General features: G+C 46.0%; 1 protein-coding gene and 1 pseudogene across 3 annotated transcripts in view; both read right to left on the bottom strand.

The window, feature by feature from the left end:
* Positions 1-18,065, bottom strand: part of LOC147436883 (phosphoinositide phospholipase C 6-like) — a 122,544-nt gene that overhangs the window by 88,812 nt on the left and 15,667 nt on the right. The window lies entirely within an intron of this gene.
* LOC147436884 (uncharacterized) lies at positions 10,167-12,828 on the bottom strand (annotated as a pseudogene).

Raw genomic sequence — 18,065 nt, 5'->3', positions numbered from 1 at the left:
GGAGAAACAACAAATCTTCTAGTGAAGGTAGTCTGTTGAATTGCAAACAACACATCAAGGCATTCCTCTGTGATGAGAGCGTCCATACCGGGATGAAAGCTAGAGACCTCGATAGGAGATCTCGGACTAACCTCGAGGCGGCGGGCTCTCTCAACAAGAGAGGAACTGATCACATCATGCATACTATCTGGGTCAAACAATATGACAAAACGGTGCCCCAACGTACTACCATAACATTTAATGAGAGAATCATCAATGGGAGGGTCCTGAGAAACTTGGGGCACACTCGTGTTATCATTCATTGCATTGACAAATATAGTGGGTGTTGTGGGTTCTTTAGATTCATTCGATTCAAGCTTAGGACATGTTCTTTTTATGTGACCCTTAATGTGACAATGAAAACAACGACCTTCCTCAGAATAAGTGCTTTGTTCTTTCGACGTGATGTATACTCCTACAATTCCTTGTGCTACCTTTTCATCTGGAGTAAGCTTAGGTTTAGCAGTTGTGTTAGCCTTACCCTTAGATTCATTGGAAGAATTCTTTGATGAGAGACTATTGGAAGATTGGTTAGAAGAGTTATCATTCTTACCGTTCGGAGGGTTCTGAGAAGTCTGCGAGGTACTTGTGGAAGTTTTGTTCTCCTTAGGCTTTCCCTTGTTGTGCTTCATCTCTTGTGCGAGAGCAATCGCTACCGCCTTGTTGAGATCGATTGGATTGAGTACCTCGACATCGTACTTAATATACTCGTCCAATCCAAAGAGAAAAGCCTCTTTGCGCTCATCATCCGATTTTCGTAATTGAGTGCCTAGCTGCAAAACACGATTAGAAAAAGACATGACTGGCATACCACTTTGCTTTAGAGAGCGCCAATCGTCCTTCAATCGTGCGAGGTACTAAGGTGGCATAAACCGCGTCTTGAGCTTGTCTTGGAAATCATATACCTAGATGAATCCAGGATATACCCAGATTCACCCTTGAAGGAAAGTGCAAGGTATAGACTCATGGTAGTCACCCACGAGACAATATAACCATCAACTCCATCATGCATAGTATTGACTAAATACCACGACATCCCCACTAACGTCGTCAGTGCCCAATAGTGGGTGTAGAACTAGGTACAAACATATGCCCCCAAACACAACACACACCACACGCACACACACACGAGCATACATCAACACAAAGTTCAGCGTGCTAAGTTTCTGTCATGACTCCGGAGATCAAGGGCAGACTCAGCCATAATGAAGCCTAGCACTAAGAGAAGCGTTAAATTGGAAAAATTAGCACAAAAGAAAAGGTAGTTGATAGGGCATACGCACCACAAAAGATAGAAAGAATAAGCACAATATCAACTGGTCGTAACTCGGACAAAAACTTCACAATGTGAGGTCTGCATGTCCGCTATACGACTAAAAAATATACCTAGATGAATCCAGGATATACCCAGATTCACCCTTGAAGGAAAGTGCAAGGTATAGACTCATGGTAGTCACCCACGAGACAATATAACCATCAGCTCCATCATGCATAGTATTGACTAAATACCACGACATCCCCACTAACGTCGCCAGTGCCCAATAGTGGGTGTAGAACTAGGTACAAACATATGCTCCCAAACACAACACACACCACACGCACACACACATGAGCATACATCAACACAAAGTTCAGAGTGTTGAGTTTCTGTCATGACTCCGGAGATCAAGGGCAGACTCAGCCATAATGAAGCCTAGAACTAAGAGAAGCGTTAAATTGGAAAAATTAGCACAAAAGAAAAGGTAGTTTTTAGGGCATACGCACCACAAAAGATAGAAAGAATTAGCACAATATCAATTGGTCGTAACTTGGACGAAAACTTCACAATGTGAGGTCTGCATGTCCGCTATACGACTAAAAAATATACCTAGATGAATCCAAGATATACCCAAATTCAACCCAATCGAAGGAAAGGGGCGTGAATCCATCGACTGCCTCTAGGTGCGCGGCTAGTTGTGCTTCTTGCCATGTGTGGTACCAATTGATGGCATCACCGGCAAAGTACATAGCTGCCGTCAAAACTTTGCTATTCCCTGTCTTCTTAGTTGTCGCAAATAAGCATTAAATTGATGCAACCAAGAATGAATAACCGTAGCATCCATCTTACCATCGTACTTACTGAAAGTCAACTTCTCTGTGACTGGATGGTTGGAATCCACATCGTGGCTGGCGCCACTTGATGAACTTCCACGATCTTTGGGTGGTTCGGTCTTCGAGGCTAGGACTTGGGCAAGCAATTCTTGAGTGCGTAGCTCGCGTCGAGCTTCACGCTCGGCCTCCAAGGCCACGCTTCGTGCTGCCGCTTCCTCCTTTCTTAGTTCTTTTCTTGCGTCGCGTTCGCGTTCTAAAGCAATGCAATTTTCTTCTTGTTGTGCGGCAAATCTTGTATTTCTTTCGTCGCGCTCACGATCCTTGGCTTCTTGTTCACAGTCCTTGGCTTCTTGTTGTTCTGCTTTGCTTGCGAGTTGTGCCAAGGCAACTCGATTCGTTTCTTGTTGTTGTGCCATCATGTCCAACATTGACTTGACCATCATCTCCATAGGAGTAAGTGCAACTCGTGGCGTAGATGGCGAAGGGGGAGGGTCGAAAAAGTCTCCTAGTGGGGAAAAATCTTCGCCGCCTCTCTCATGCTCATCACCTGTATGCGAAGTATCCATTCCACTTCGGGTGACGACCATGCACTATAATCTTCGGTTCTTAAGTTCACGAGGAACTTTGGTTCTTGAGGGTCTTGGTTCTTGGGTTCTTGAGGTTCTTGAGGTTGCAAATCGCGTTGAGAAGGATCTTCTCTTCACCCGAGTTCTACTCCTTTCTGTGGGCGCACCCCTTGGCGGCCTTGCGCTCACACCAAGGTTACTTTTTCCCACCTCACATCGATTGGCCGGCCACTAAGTGCACGGTCCGCTCTCAATGAGTGAAAAGAGACACAAGGGGAGGTTGGACAAGCCCTTCTTTCTTGGGATTCCTGTCACTCTTCAACAAAACACGATTAGGAATCGACACGCCCAAGCGAACTTGGGTTCGTGCAACCTCAACAAGCAAAAAAATTTCTTGTAGTTCTTGTGGTTCTTTCCTTGAGTAATGCAGAACACTTCCAAAGCTCTGATACCAATGTAAGGTGCAGCGGAAAGAATGTTGTATTTTCTCAAGATTAGTGATCTATATTGCTCAAGGTTCCTTTTAGTTCTTAGGGAAGGAGAGAGCCTTCCGTCTTTATGGAGAGTGCTATGATCACGAACAAAGTGAGTGGATATTGTGCGTGCAAGTGAATGAGACTGAGAGAAGGAGAGAGAAGAGATACGACACCGAGAGGTTGTGAAACCTTCCTCCGAAGGCCCCACTCTCGTCGGCAAGAGTGGTCTACTTTGATTGCACAAAGGTGTACAATGCGTATGCAATGGACTGATGCAACTTGGACTATGCCGATGACGACGACGACTTGATGGCTGAAATCTGTGGTCTTCTAACTGCTGATTTTCGGGACTGTTTCGGTGGCTGAAAATTACTCTTTTGGCTGCGTTTTCTTGGTTCATAGATGGGGGAACTTCTGCAACCAATCTGGGATGTATCTGCTAACTTGCTAAAGGCTGAACCTGCGTTTTGAACTGCTGAATTCTGCGTTTTGCTATTGCTGAGATTGCGTTTTTACATGGCTGAAAAACGCTGGTTGATGATGCTGAAAATGACGGGCCTGCAGCAAATGCCTAGCGTTAGTAAAAACGCTGAGTAGGGCAGGTGGTTGGTGAGCAAAATCGCCAAGGATGGGGCTGATCTGTAGGGGGAACAAACGCCAGGAAAGGGGGAAACTTTGGTGGCGATGGCTCATGCTAAGAAAACGCCAAGGAAGGGTGAGAGGATGGCCTAGGGTTTGGAAACGCTAGGGGTGCTGAGAGGGGGGGTACTGCTGAGAAGTTGCCTGTTGAGGGGGAAGCTCCATCTGCCTCTTCTGCCAGAAAGTGCTAACTTGGGTTTGCTTATATATTAACTTAGCAAAATTGCCCTACCTACTTTTGTTGGAAAGTCACTTAAAAATAATAAGTGAAAATAACCAAAAATAGGAAAATAGGCTAAATGCACTGGAAAATTCCCCTGACTGAATCTGATGGATTCTGAAGGGAATATTGATGATCATGCTGTGTGCAACCGGAGGACATGCATCTACACTCAGTGACTGAGCATGCACGGTCTACGAATAGACTCACAAGAGTGTCAGATCATTGCTAATCTAAACTGACTGGACTGACTGAACCCTGCTGTGGTGTAGCTTGTCCACAGACACATAGGGTTGGGATGTGTCACGTGACACGTCAGCAGTTTGTGACATCTCCCCTTCTTGAAAGAAAGTAATCCTCCGCGATTACAGCATATCTGCAAAACAACTCAACTTAGCTCAAAAAATTCCGAGGGTCATTCTGAGGGACAATCAGTTTGCTCCTTTTGTTAAGGAGTTGGCTTCTCCTTTCAGCTCTTTTCATCAAGGAGTTGGCTTCTCCCTTCGTCCATATCGGAACTCTTGATATTCCAGCGTAGTAAAATTAGCCATCACACCCATACCGCACTAATCTTCCACGGGTGGCTTGATGCACTAAAATTACATACCCATGCAATCTCATCCAATTAGGAATATTCAGTGGTTGGCACATCACAATGCAACACAAATGCTCACATATGCATGTTAGAGACACAACAAACAGCGCCACTAAGCACTCCCTCGAGACAAACGGTATGCGATATGAAGCTACTCAATGACTACCTTGTCACTCCCCTCGCAAATAACCTAAAAAAGGTCCGGGCCATGAGCTCAGAGGACTGCACAACCAAACGCTCCCTAGACCGCAGCCTGCGTCGCTTGGAGTTCAAGCATATAACCACCCCAGACATCCCGTCTGCGTCTTTCCATGGTTCAAACAATACCAAAACAACATTTTTCACTACTACACCCGGGAGTAAAATCAACAATCATTCAAACCAGTATTAAAACCATAATCAAACAATTCAAATCGGCACCAAGACAGGTTTAAACAGATAGCATCCATTTCAAACAAATTTCAAATAATACTTTCTCAAACAATGTTCAAAAGTATCTAACTATAAAACAACTAGAGAGTTTATTCAGGGCTTTGTTCGGACAACCAAACTTTGAGGATGACTAGCTTGCCCTACTGTGTCACGATTTCGCATCATTCTTGTTGTGCGAGGAGATGCCCAAGAGAACGTCGCAATTGCCCAACTTCATAATGTGGAATCCATGATAATCTTGGATAGTCACTGGAAGAGCACCAATGAGCAATACCACTTTCTGAGTTTTCCCCGTGGCTAGCTAAGTTTCAATTTCTCCACCCTCTGCATCGTAATCAAAATGCATCTACTTCTAGAATTCTGGATGGATGAAGTTTTCTGTAGCTCCGGGGTCAAAGAAAATAAGAGCTTTGAAGCCATTGACTTTGCCATATGCTCGGCACATTTCATTTATACTCTCAAGGCGTATGCCATAGATATCAAGGACTAGCCCAATAGCGGGTCTAGCTCTCTTGGCTAGTTGTGGCCCTGAGGATCGTTCTGTCGTGGGAGCAGAAAGTTGCTCTGAAGACGTCGAGGCTCGCTCAGCGGCTCAGGACATGTAGTAAATGTATGTCCTGTTTGAAAACATCCAAAGCATCGGCCTTCTCGAGGTTGGGTGTCACGAGACTCTTGAGAATTTATTCGTTGTTGTCAAGAGTTGTGGTTAGTGGCCGGAGATTCTTCTGTGGTAAACTCCAACTTTCCCTTCATGAGTTTGCAGCCGACCACGACATGGTCCATAAGCTCTTACATGGTGGAGACTTGCTTGGAGAGACAATATTCCTGCAATGGTGATGGTAGTCCAATGGTGTATCACTCGCATTGGGCCTCCAAGGGAACAGATCTAAAGAAGGACACAGGAAGATACACGTCGAGAAACCTTTGGTTATAGTCGTCCATGGTTTCGGTGGCAAGCATTTTCAAGTTGCCCCACTCTGCCAAAATCTTCAAACATAGAAGTCATGTAACTATGTGCAAAAACTGCCTTGAAAGCTTGCCAGGTCCTTGGAGCATGCGGTTGTGTCGCGATTGAACTCCACCATTGCATAGCATTATCTTTAAGAAATCCAGCTGCTCGAGAAATCTTGGATTCTTTTGTATAGTTTCCCAAAGCATAGATGTTGTCGAATTGTTGTAGGAACTGCAATGCTTTCTTGCGATCTTTCACCCAGAAACAATGAAAAATTAGATTGTCGTGCCGCCATCTTTGAAATCTTTGGTTAGGCGCGTATCCCAGGTATGGATAATAACGGCATCCATATGGGCTCCAACCATTGTAGCCTTGGTGGCAGTGGTGGTGGTGGTGGGGGCGACGGTGGTAGCAAAGGTGGTTGCACTGAATCAAGGTCGAATGGTTGCACCATATTCCTGAAGACTCCCCCGATTAGAATAGACAACTGTGAAGGTTGTCGGTTGGAAGTCCTCGTAGTTTCTGGTGTCGGAGAAGGCGGTACCACCTGAGGCATCAGAGGGGGTAACATTCAATTCAAAAATTGTTGAAAACTTTGCAGCATCGGAAGATTTTGCTAAGGATGCCGCGAAAGAATGTCGTGAAGCTCGTTGAGAAGAAACTGCAAATATTCTGTTGAATCCATGAACGCCATGTCTTGGGTTCTTTATGGCTTATGCCCTGTGAGACAGAGCAATGAAGACGGGAGCACGCCCGATGCACGATGAAGGGTGGGAGTGGTTAATAAGTCCGGGGTCGGGACTCGAAGATACTACAAATAAAATTCCAGTAGTCTCTGGTTTGCTCTGTCTACTCTTTTGTAGGACCAATATGCTTTCAGAAAAGCACACGCATAATGCTCTAATACCACTGTCACAAGACGGGCACCACGTGCCAATAGAAAAGAACAGACTGAACAGACTTTTAGCACTTCAATGACAACTAAATTGAGAGAGAGAGAGAGAGAGAGAGAGAGAGAGAGAGAGAGAGAGAGAGACGACACGCGACATGGAGTGGCGGAATTCCACCCCAGAGAGTATTGGTCCCAAACCTTGGCACCCCTTTCTGTATTTCTTTATACTGCATCAACACTGTACAAGCAGATACTCCACACTCTGCACCTTCTCCAAGAAGCATCCAGAGAATGAGCCCTAACCTCATATTTAAAGGCCCTTGGCCTGAAAAGCAGTTACAATGAAAAGCTTCAAACTCAAAGCAACTGGCCCAAATGGCAAAAATTACTAACGCCAAAATCTGCTAGCACGTTTTGCAAAAATCCATACAACTGCCACGTTAGCACTGTCAGCGCATTTTGCAGAAATCTGCCACGTCAACAATGTCATAGAATTTCAGGGATGTCCGTACAACTGCCATGTCATCAATCCGCGTGTGTGTGTGTGTGTGTGTGTGTGTGTGTGTGTGTGTGTGGGTTTTGCTTTATTGTAATGCCTTTGTGTCACTTGGGCCCCATCGGGTGGGGTCCCCATAAGTTGATAGGACTTCTGTTGTTGCTTGTTCTTCTTAGGGTTTAGGCCCCTCGGCCATAATCTAAAGGTTGGCTCTGTTCTTCAGTGACTTGACACGTCAACAGTTTGTGACAATGAATGCCAAGCAACCACGAGATGGTTGAGCCAATCGGCACTGAAATCTGACTAGTAGACAAGTGGCTAGGCTAAGTTAAATCCTTTTAGGCCCGACAGCAAGACTTCATAAGTTGGAGGGGGTTTAGGAATTAAACCAAATGGGGCAAACTAGACACGTGTCAGCAGGAGAGCAGCCTACAGGCCAACACACCATCGAGAAAGCTCATTCCTAGCTAGGGGCGCCCAAATATGAGAGTGGAGGCTAGATTTTAGTATTTATGAGTGCATTTTCAGGTTTGAAGCTTTAATGGAAAGCTTGCCTTCTTCCCTTGTCTCATGAGTCATGTAGCACGATGATTTTATCTTGTGCATTGTACATATGGTAATGCCCTACTAGTTGGGCTTCTCAGATGACCATGTACAATTCTGTGGGTTTTATGCGCGTTTGCCAAGGCAAGAGCCTTCTAAACAGGAACTAGATTAGCTGCTTGCTAATCCCCCTACAAGTACGCACAATTCCATTGCAACAAATTGCAAAATCGGAGAGTTTTCTCGCATGAAACTCGAGAATACCAAAGGGGAAGTGTCCCATTGCATGCATGAGCTCCTAAAACACGTGTAGATATGTTTGCTCCGCTCAAAACGATCCAAAACAGAGAATAACAGCCTGCTGTGTTTATTTGCAGGTTTAGGGCTTCGCACCTAAAGTACAAGATAACACCAAGGAAGCCTCGAGGAAGCGTTGGGGTGGTTATATCGAGGTCTACACACCTTAGAGTGATCAAAACAGGAAATTATAGCATGCTGGAATTGACCTACAGCTCACCAGAAAGCTTCTAAAATGCAAGGGAATCCATCCTAGACATGTACTTTTAACCTACAGGGGATTTGGCGTCGTTAGCTGCCAAAATCGGGTCAAAAATCTGCAATTTCAACCCTTGACAAGTTTGGACAGCTTGGTGAGAGTTTGGTGTACGTGTTCGGGTCGTTTGTTTGCAATTGAATAAAGAAATACCCAAAGGGGCGCCAGTCTTTGGGGCCTACAAGGTGTCATTGTCTACTTGGGAGCATTCTAGCTACCAAGTCATGGATTGTTTTAAAGTGGTGAATTCTAGTTGCGGGTTCATTTGTGAAGTTAACTTTGTGTCATAAAGTACAAGGGAATTTAGACGACATAATTTTGGGTGACGCTAATGGTCTTGGCTGATCTGGCGTCGGAAACTACAAAACGCTAGGCTTGATCAGGAAACTGAAAATGCAAAGTTGATCTACTGCTGGAGAAAACACTAGGGGAATCTGTTGCAGAAAACGCTAGTGGAACTGGAGATCCAAAACACTGGCTGCTTCTATTGGCTGAAAACGCTAGAGAGCCTTCTGTCAGTCTTGCTGAGGAGAGAACACTGCAAGTTGCTAAAACTTCTTCTGTCTCTTCTGCTAGAAATGGGCGCCCCGTGTCTTCCTTTATAGCTGCAGCAAGCTGGGTCGAGTAGTCTTTCTTACAACTCACGACCCTAGAAATTGGCAATTTAAATAAATAGAATGCCCAATTTTCTGTAAAATGCTCGTTCCCAAACTGATCGAGAATTGGACCTTCTACTTGGACAATGCATATGCTTGGTGGTACTTGGTGTGCAATCAGAGGATATGCAACTACTCTAAGTGCCTGGACATGCACGGCCTGCTCACAGGCTCACAAAGGTGCCAGAACACTTCCTAAGCTAACCTAAACCCTAGACCTGAGATAGCTTGTCCACATGCACATAGGGTTAGCTGTGCACGTGACATCCCCTCCTTTTCAAAGTGAGGTACTGGTACCGAGTTGTATGGCGTCAAGGGAGTGCACCAACAACTCCTGGAATCCTGCAAAGAACTCTGCACCGGCCCACCATGACGCGTGGGTCGTGTGATACTTGAACTTCATGAAGGTCTACAATGCTTGCTTCTTTAGGCCGCGTCGAAAGCGACACAAAGTGATCTATTGCGGCTTCAACGCTCCAACTTCGACTATGGTCGTGGGTCCACCTTCTTCACGAATTTCCGAGTAGGAAAATTCCAAAATCGTAATAATACCTATTCCATAGAGAGTAACTGGAAAAATACTATTTTTTGTTTTGTTTTCGGAGTCGGGTAGACCACGCCCGGCCGCTCTCCTCATACACCAGAAAAGTGCACAAGAAGAACGACCAGGACTATGCACCCAGAAACCGAAGGCAGACGCTTTTGTCACTAGTTTCCTCTGGACTACGAAAGGCCAGAATTATCTACACTCTTAGGGCCATGCTATTCCCTTGAGAGACCCATTTCGCCAACTTGATTTGGGCGTGACAGCGACCAAGTACCTCTGTTCAGAGGCCCAGGTACTACGAGACTTGCTTCGGTCTTCCCTTTGGGGCTCCAACGCCAGGCACAAATGCCTCTCGTCCCACTTGTCCCATGCGTGGTAGCGAACTGAGCTAAAGTCATCCGCTGGGATATACTTATTCATCCAGTTCTGGGTTCTTGTCGTCCAAGTCCACTTCTTGAACGGTTGGTTCTTAGGCTTCTTGTTTACCAAGGAGCCTATCCAGGTAGATGAAAACCGAGCGGTACTTGTCAAAAGCCCTTGCTCGTTGTCCCCCACAAAAGGCAGGTACGGGTGGGATGTTAAACTCGTGATGGAGAGTTGCCGTCCCTACAGAGGTTGACCTTGCTCCCTTTCTGAGGCGCAGAGAGTGAAGGACACGCTGGCCGTGGACCCCCATAATTTCCGCACCATAACAAATCACTGGATACACGCATGACTTAAAAACAGTCAATCGAGACCATATAGGGATGGCTCGGTTCGCTAGTAGGTGTTGACATGCGAATAGACTTTTCCTCCCCTTGTCCGCTCGCTCCTTGACGATGCGATCAATGGAGAAGGTCGAGTCTACGTCAATGCCAAGGTACTTGTACGTTTCACCTATTGCAACCATCTCACTACCCAGAATAAGGATCCTCATAGAGAGATCCTACAGGTCCACGTGGAACACCGTGACCATGCATTTATCAATTCCAAGGTCATGCCCCAGGTCTTTGCCCATTCACTTACCTTGTCAAGGCTCGTTTGTAGGCTTTCAGAAGAGTCAGCAAGTAGAACCAGGTCGTCAACAAAAAGGAGTCCTTTAATTCTCTTGAGGAGGTTAGGTACTTCCAGGCCCCATGTTTCCCCATCTGCGTCTAAAATATCGTTGATGTATATATTGAATAGACAGGGCAATCCTGTGCATCCTTGGCGTACTCCTCGTTGCACCGGAATCGAATCCGACAGTTGCTCCATGTGTCGGACTTTAACAGAGGTGGACTTGTAGAGCGCTTGGAAAAATCTAAGTGCTCGACCTTGCAGGCGAGCCGTAGCGAGATTTAGTAACAATGCCTCGTGCAGTACTGTCTCGTACGCCTTCTTGCAATCAATGTAGGCCGCATAGGTTGGTTTCCCATCCTTATGACGGAGTTTCACGATCTCCTTCAGACATGCGACTTGCCCTATGCATTCCTCATTAGTACGGAATCCTGCTTGGCCAGGATTGAAGAAGTTCCTCTTTTCAAGTATCTTAGTGATCCACCTAATCACGACCGTAGTGAGAATTTTTATGGCAATGGAGATTAACGCGATCCCGCGATAGTTATCAGTGTTGGTCAAATCGCCCTTCTTGGGGATTGACACAATCATTGCGTCGCTAGTGCCGGTCGGGATGTCTCCGGTGTCATAAATACCCTCAATCATGTGCAAGCATGCCTTGCCCATCTTCGATCATGGCTTACGCGGATCCGACCTAAGCCCCTTATCTTTCACAAGCAGCTTAAAGAATTCGGGTGGTAAACCATCGCCACCCGCTGCCTTGTGCCTCTTCAACCGCCGACAGACCTCCCGTACTTCGTACCAGTTCAACGGGTCACATATCTCAGGCATACCAGGTCAGATGCGCACGTGTTTGTCATACCATGCAAGCGGATCCTTGTTGGTACCGTCCGTATCGGCGAATACCTTGGAGTAGTGACCCTCCCATACTTGTAATTGCCTCTCCGGTTCCGTTACTAGCTCCCCATTTGCGTTCGAAGGTTGATTGGCAATAGTTCCTTGCCCCTTCCCAACAATTTTCTTGAGGTGGATAAAGAATTTCTTCATTTGACCCTCCCTCAGGAGCCCATTCCCTTTTTCCACGAAGCGCTCGAAGGATCTTTTGCTACTGTCACGGATAGTGGCCTTCGCACGCAGTGCTATTGCCTTGTACTCCCTAACCGCTTGCCGGCCAGCCCTAGTGTTCGCAAACTTGTTTCTCACCTTATTCCAGGCTTTCCAGCGCGTATTAATGAGTCTCCGAGCCCGAGGTTCGAGTCGACAACCTGACCTTGGCCTCGGCGAGGGCTTCGTCGTAAGAGCTCCAGCCTCCTTGGCAATTGATGTAGCAACGGAAACAAACGTGTCATAGCATTGTTGGGTCGCACGTCCGTTCTCATGCTCGAGGTGCAGCAGAGTATTCCATCAATAGTCATCGAGGAACAACCTGCAATTCACATCCATCTTACATGCATCCAACTTGGGTACGGACGGCATAGTAGCTTGGTTGCTACTCCCGAATCCACAGAATGTAGGTGGCACACTAGTGGCCAATGGTCTGACAAGTCTATCCCCCTCTGTACTGTATTCTTGAGAAGTTGTCTCGCGGCAAACTCGTTCACGATAAAGTGATCAATGTTCGACTTTCCTTTCCCCCACCTGGAATGGTACGTGAGGTTCGAGCCTCGAACCTTTAAGCTCTCGAATCCTCTTCCGCATCTTAGTAGCCACTTCTTCAGCGCCCCCATCTTCATGTTGAAGTCACCTCCAACAATTACCGGTCGGTTTTTGTTCGAGATGGCCCCCAACGGTCGGGCAAGGGTCTTCAAAGCAACTGTCCTAGCTTCGCCCAACTGGCGTTGCGGAATGTACACATTTCCATGAATCCAAGCCCCTGAACCTTTGGGAAAAAATTGTATGGAAATCTGATTCGGGGACGAGAAGTTGAGCTCAAAGGACCTGAGCTCAATTGCGACTAGAGACGCCATTCCACGCTCTCCTGGTTTTGCGGTGCCTAGGGCATTAAACACCACGCGACCGAGGAGTCTAAGAGGCCAACATCCTTGGAACATTCGGGTTTCTTGCATCCCAACAATGTTCCATTTTCCGATTTCCATCAACGATCCAAGCTCGCTCCTTTCGTGTTTGAGTCCGTTAACATTGAAGGTGGTTACCTTAACGCGGTTGACGGACTACTCCTCGGTGGCGGAGGTGGAACTTGGTCTACAGGCCCGGTCTCGGTACGGTCTCGACAGTCTGCATCTCCATCTGCTGAAGCGTTGTTCTACACCTAGCTTACCTACGAGCGCTTCAGTTGCGCTAAGAGAGTGGGTATAGAGATCAAAGCGTACACTCCTACACTACAAGCTAGTAACTTTTCTAACTTTGATCACACTAGCTCCCACTCTCGCAATCTCCAACTGCCTCCAAAAGCTGCGAACGCTATGATTGTCCGCTCCCCAAACACGTGCTAAACCGAATTCACCAAAGGCTACTCCATGTTTCAACATTGCCAGTGTCAGACGTGTCATGCACACTCTTTCCATTCGTCTAATGTCATTGGCTCGGGCCTCGCGGGGTGGTCTATGCACCCCAAGCGTGGGGAGTCCAATCCCCCCACTCGAGGCAGCCTCAACGGAGGCTAAGGTAAAATCCCCCACCTCATGCAGTGATTCGATCCCCATGCTTGAGGTGCTTCGCAAGGTAACAGCCGACTCACCTGATTGTTCCCGAAGTTCGTGCCTCCCGGGTACCCTACCTGATTGCCTCTAAGGTTCGTCCCTCCCGGTAGACACTGTCCATGATTGTTGTTGGAGTTCGTTCCTTCCAGTAGAGGTGTGCAATGTGTTCATAGCACTCACTGAACACAAGTTTGTCATAACTTTGAGAGCATTTGAAAGCCTTGAGAGTATAGATAGCTTTGAGAATAGTTGAGAAATTTGAGGTGTGCAGTGTGCTCATAGCACTCACTAAACACAAGTTCATCATAACTTTGAGAGCATTTGAAAGCCTTGGGAGTATAGATAGCTCTGAGGGTATAGATAGCTTTCAGAATACTATTCTTTTTAAATGAATGTGCATGCAATGCAAATGAACAAAGTGACGGAGTACCAAACTGTTCACCAAACACACGCAAAAAGTCGAATCGAAACTTGACTTTTCGACCAAAGCCTATCAACTGTGGCAAATCACAACGGAAATGCCGATGCTTGATGGACAATCTTGCTCGTGCTCTTTCTGAGACTGTATCACGCCGAGGAAGAAACATGTAAAAGTAATTGACAAAACGAACAATCGAAAAACAATGTGAATTCCTTGAATGCAAACTTTTTTCCTTTTCGAGAGTGATCCGCATACATCCGTGCTCATCCGTGAATGAATCATGTGCATCATACAATACGGCATGCATGTGAAAAGGGAACACATAAAGACGGTGACGAAAATACAAGAAACTGTCACGAATGAGAAACTCGAACAATGCGTGCTGACTAATCATGCCAACACACAATACTTCCTTATTGGGTTCTCTGGACCTCGACTTGAGAGCCAAGATCGGTCATGCGTGACTGATCGTATCTGCAATGAGGTTAGCTCCACTAGAAAAAATCATCATTCAAACCATCATCCTTGCGAACAATCACATCTCTATCGTGCAAAAAATATGCGTCGTGCTTCGGAGAAGAAAGGACTGAGAGAGTCTCCTTCTCATGTTTCTTTTCAAGCTTCGCGTGCACGTTAGAAATGAGAGGTAAAGAATGAAGACCTTCCTCACCACGAATGATTATGAGAGAGTCACTTTTAGCATTTAGAATGAGCGTAATTTCTGCCCAATCAATGAGAGGGTTATGTTCACGAAACCATCGAATGCCCAAAATCATATCACACTCTGAGAGAGGAGACACGACAAATTTTCTACGGAAGGAAGCTTGTTGAACAGTGAATAAGACATCATAGCATTCTCGTGTAATAAGAGAGTCCATACCGGGAGCGAATCTCGACACCTTGAGTGGAGATGTCTGGCTAACCTCCAAACGGGCTCTTTCTACAAGAGAGTCACCAATCAAATCATGCATACTATCAGAATCAAAAAAGATCACGATGCATTGACCATTCACATGACCCTAGCACTTCATGAGAGACTCATCAACTGGATGATCATGAGAAACTTGGGACACACTAGTGTTCTCATTTATGGCATTAACAGAGGATGTGGGTTCTGTGGGTTCTTTAGGTTCGTTGGATTCTTTCTTAGGACAATCTCTTTTCATATGACCTTTAATGTGACATTCAAAACATCTTTTGTCTCGTGCATATTCAACTCGTTCTTCAAGAGTTAACCAACCTCCTAAAATTCCTTGAGCACATTTTTCATCAGGCTTCAACTTAGGGTTTTCTCGACTCTTAGTTTTTTCTTTTCCCTTAAGTTCATTGTGAGAATTCTATGCTTGAGAAATAGAGGAAGATTGATTAGGAGATTTACCGTTGTTCTTACCGTTCTTGCCACTCTGCTGGTTTTGAGAATTCTGAGAGGTACTATGAGAAGACTTGTCCTCCTTAAGCTTACCATTGTTGTGCTTCATCTCCTGTGCGAGAGCAATCGCTACCGCCTTGTTGAGATCGATTGGGTCAAGGACTTCGACATCGAACTTGATATACTCGTCCAACCCGAAAAGGAATGCCTCTTTGTGCTCTTCATCCGATTTGCATAATTGGGTGCCAAGCTGCAAAACACGGTTAGAAAAAGACATAACTGGCATACCATCTTGCTTGAGATTGCGCCAATCTTCTTTAAACCGCGCTAGGTACTGAGGTGGCATAAACCGCGCCTTGAGCTTGTCTTGGAAGTCGGCCCAATTGAAGAAAGGGACGCGGCTTCCTGTAGGTGCACAGCCAACTGTGCCTCTTGCCATGCTTGATACCAATTAATGGCATCACCGATAAGATACATGACTGCCGTCAAAACTTTGCTATTCCCTGTTTTCTTAGTTGTCGCAAAGTAAGCATTGAATTGATGCAACCAAGAATGAATAACATTAGCATCCATCTTACCGTCATACTTACTAAACGTCAACTTCTCAGTGACTGGATTGTTGGAGTCCGCATCTCTACTTGTGCTACTTGATGAATTGCCCACATCTTTGACCGGCTCGCATTTCGAGGTGAGTACCTATAGGACCAACTCTTGCATGCGTTCGTCTCTCTGCGCCTCACGTTCTAACTCCAAGACCGCTCACCTTTCTTCGGTCGCTGTGCGTTGAGCTTTGCGTGCTTACTCACGCTCAAGCTCCATAACTGCCCTTCTTTCTTCGCGCTCGCCATCCATGGCGGCATGTTGCGCCTCTTGATGTAGCATCATGTCCATCATCGACTTGACCAAAGCCTCCATAGGATTTGGTGTAACCCGTGGCGTAGATGGGGATGGGGGAGCATCCGGAAAAAATCCTCATGGTGGGGAAACTTCTTCATCACCAACTCCACTGTCATCAGTGATCACCTTCACACAAAGTATCCATTCCGCCTTGGGTGACGACCATCCACTGAGATCTTGGGTACTTGAGTTCTTGAGGAACTTGGGTTCTTGAGGTTCTTGGGAGAAGAGAATACGACACCAGAATGTTGTCAAACCCTCCTCCGAAGGCCCCTCTCTCTATGGCGAGAGCGGTCTACTTATGATTGCACAAATCTCTACAATGCTTGGACTTGCCGATGATGTTGACGACGATGAGGACGACGACGAGACGGGCTGAAATTTGAAACTGCTAAGGGTTGCAAATCTTTATCTGCTGAACTCTGACTCTATGTCGGTGACGATGTCAATGACGACGATGCAACGACGACGCGCTGAAAACGCAGATGTTTTTCCGGGCAGAATCTGCAAACTACGCAGGATCTGACCGTGCAGCCAAGATCTGCTGCGGGAAGGTGAGATCTGCGAGGTTCGAGGGTTCTACCTCGGTTTTACTGACTACTGAAAACTGAAAACGCTGATGTTCTTGATGGTTTAGTCGCGAAGATCTGCAAAAACGCTGAGGATCAGACTGATGCAAAAACGCTGAGCTGAATCTGTATTCTGCTCCAAAAATGCTAGGCTGACTTCTGTCCTGCGAGGGAATCTGCTAACACTAGAGGATCTGCTGGTCTTGCTGTCGCCAAGAATCTGCAATTGCAAAAATGCTGGCTGATCTGGTCCAAAAACGCTGGCTTTATGCTATGAAGCAAAAACACTAGGGCATCTGAGGGTTCTGCTGAGAAGTTGCCTGTTGAGCGAGTGCCCCTGCTGCCTCTTCTGCTAGAGAGTGCTAGCTCTGGTTTGCTTATATATTATCTTAGCAAAATTGCCCTACCTAGTTCCCAACAAAAGTCACTTGAAATTAATAAGTGAAAAATGTCAAAAATAGGGAAAATAGGTCTATGCACTGTAAAAATGCTCCTGATGGGTTCTGATGGAAATCTGATAATCGTGTTGTGTGCAACTAGAGGATATGCATCTACTCTAAGTGTCTGGACATACACGGTCTGCGAACAGACTCACAAAAGTCCCAGATCATTTCCTATTCTAGACTGACTTGACTGAACTGAACCCTGGTCATGTTGTAGCTTGTCCACAGACACACAGGGTCGGATGTGTCATGTGACATCCCCTCCTTTTCAAAGTGAGGTACTGGTACCGAACTGTATGGCGTCGAGGGAGATTGCCAATAACATCTTCAAGAATCTCCGAGGCTGAAAATTCCTGAAACCACTTCCAACACAAAAACATGAACATACCTATTCCATGTAAAGATACGAGAAAAAATCTTGTCTTCTCTAAAGGCTGTGCATGCAATGTAGATGAACATAGAGACAGAGTGCCAAACTGTTCATCAAACACACGCAAACAATGAGATCGAATCTTGACTTTCTGATCTAAATCTATCAACTGTGGCAATTCACAATGGAAATGCCCATGCTTGGTGCTCATACTTTCTTGTGCTCTTTCTACGACTGTGTCATGCCAAGGAAGAGACCTGGAATGTGACTTCCTTGAATGCATACTTTTCAGCTTTTCATAAATAATCCGCATACATCCATGCTCATTCATGAGTGAATCATGCTCAACGAAAAATATGGCATACCTTCGGAAAGGGATCACATAAAGACGACTAAAATACAGGAAACGATCACGAATAAAACACTCGATCAATGGTGCTGACTAATCATGCGAACACATAATACTTCCTATGAGGGTTCTTTGGACCTAGGCTCGAGAGCCAAGATCAGTTCTTCGTGTTTGATCGAATCTTCCTGTGAGGATTCTGTGGACCTCGACTCGAGAGCCAAGATCTGTTCTTCGTGATTAATCGAATCTGCAATG

This window comes from Adiantum capillus-veneris, chromosome 17 (genome assembly GCF_014529385.1).
Source record: "Adiantum capillus-veneris isolate H3 chromosome 17, ASM1452938v2, whole genome shotgun sequence".
Classification (NCBI taxonomy): Eukaryota; Viridiplantae; Streptophyta; class Polypodiopsida; order Polypodiales; family Pteridaceae; genus Adiantum; species Adiantum capillus-veneris.
This window is presented reverse-complemented; position numbering and strand designations above follow the sequence as displayed.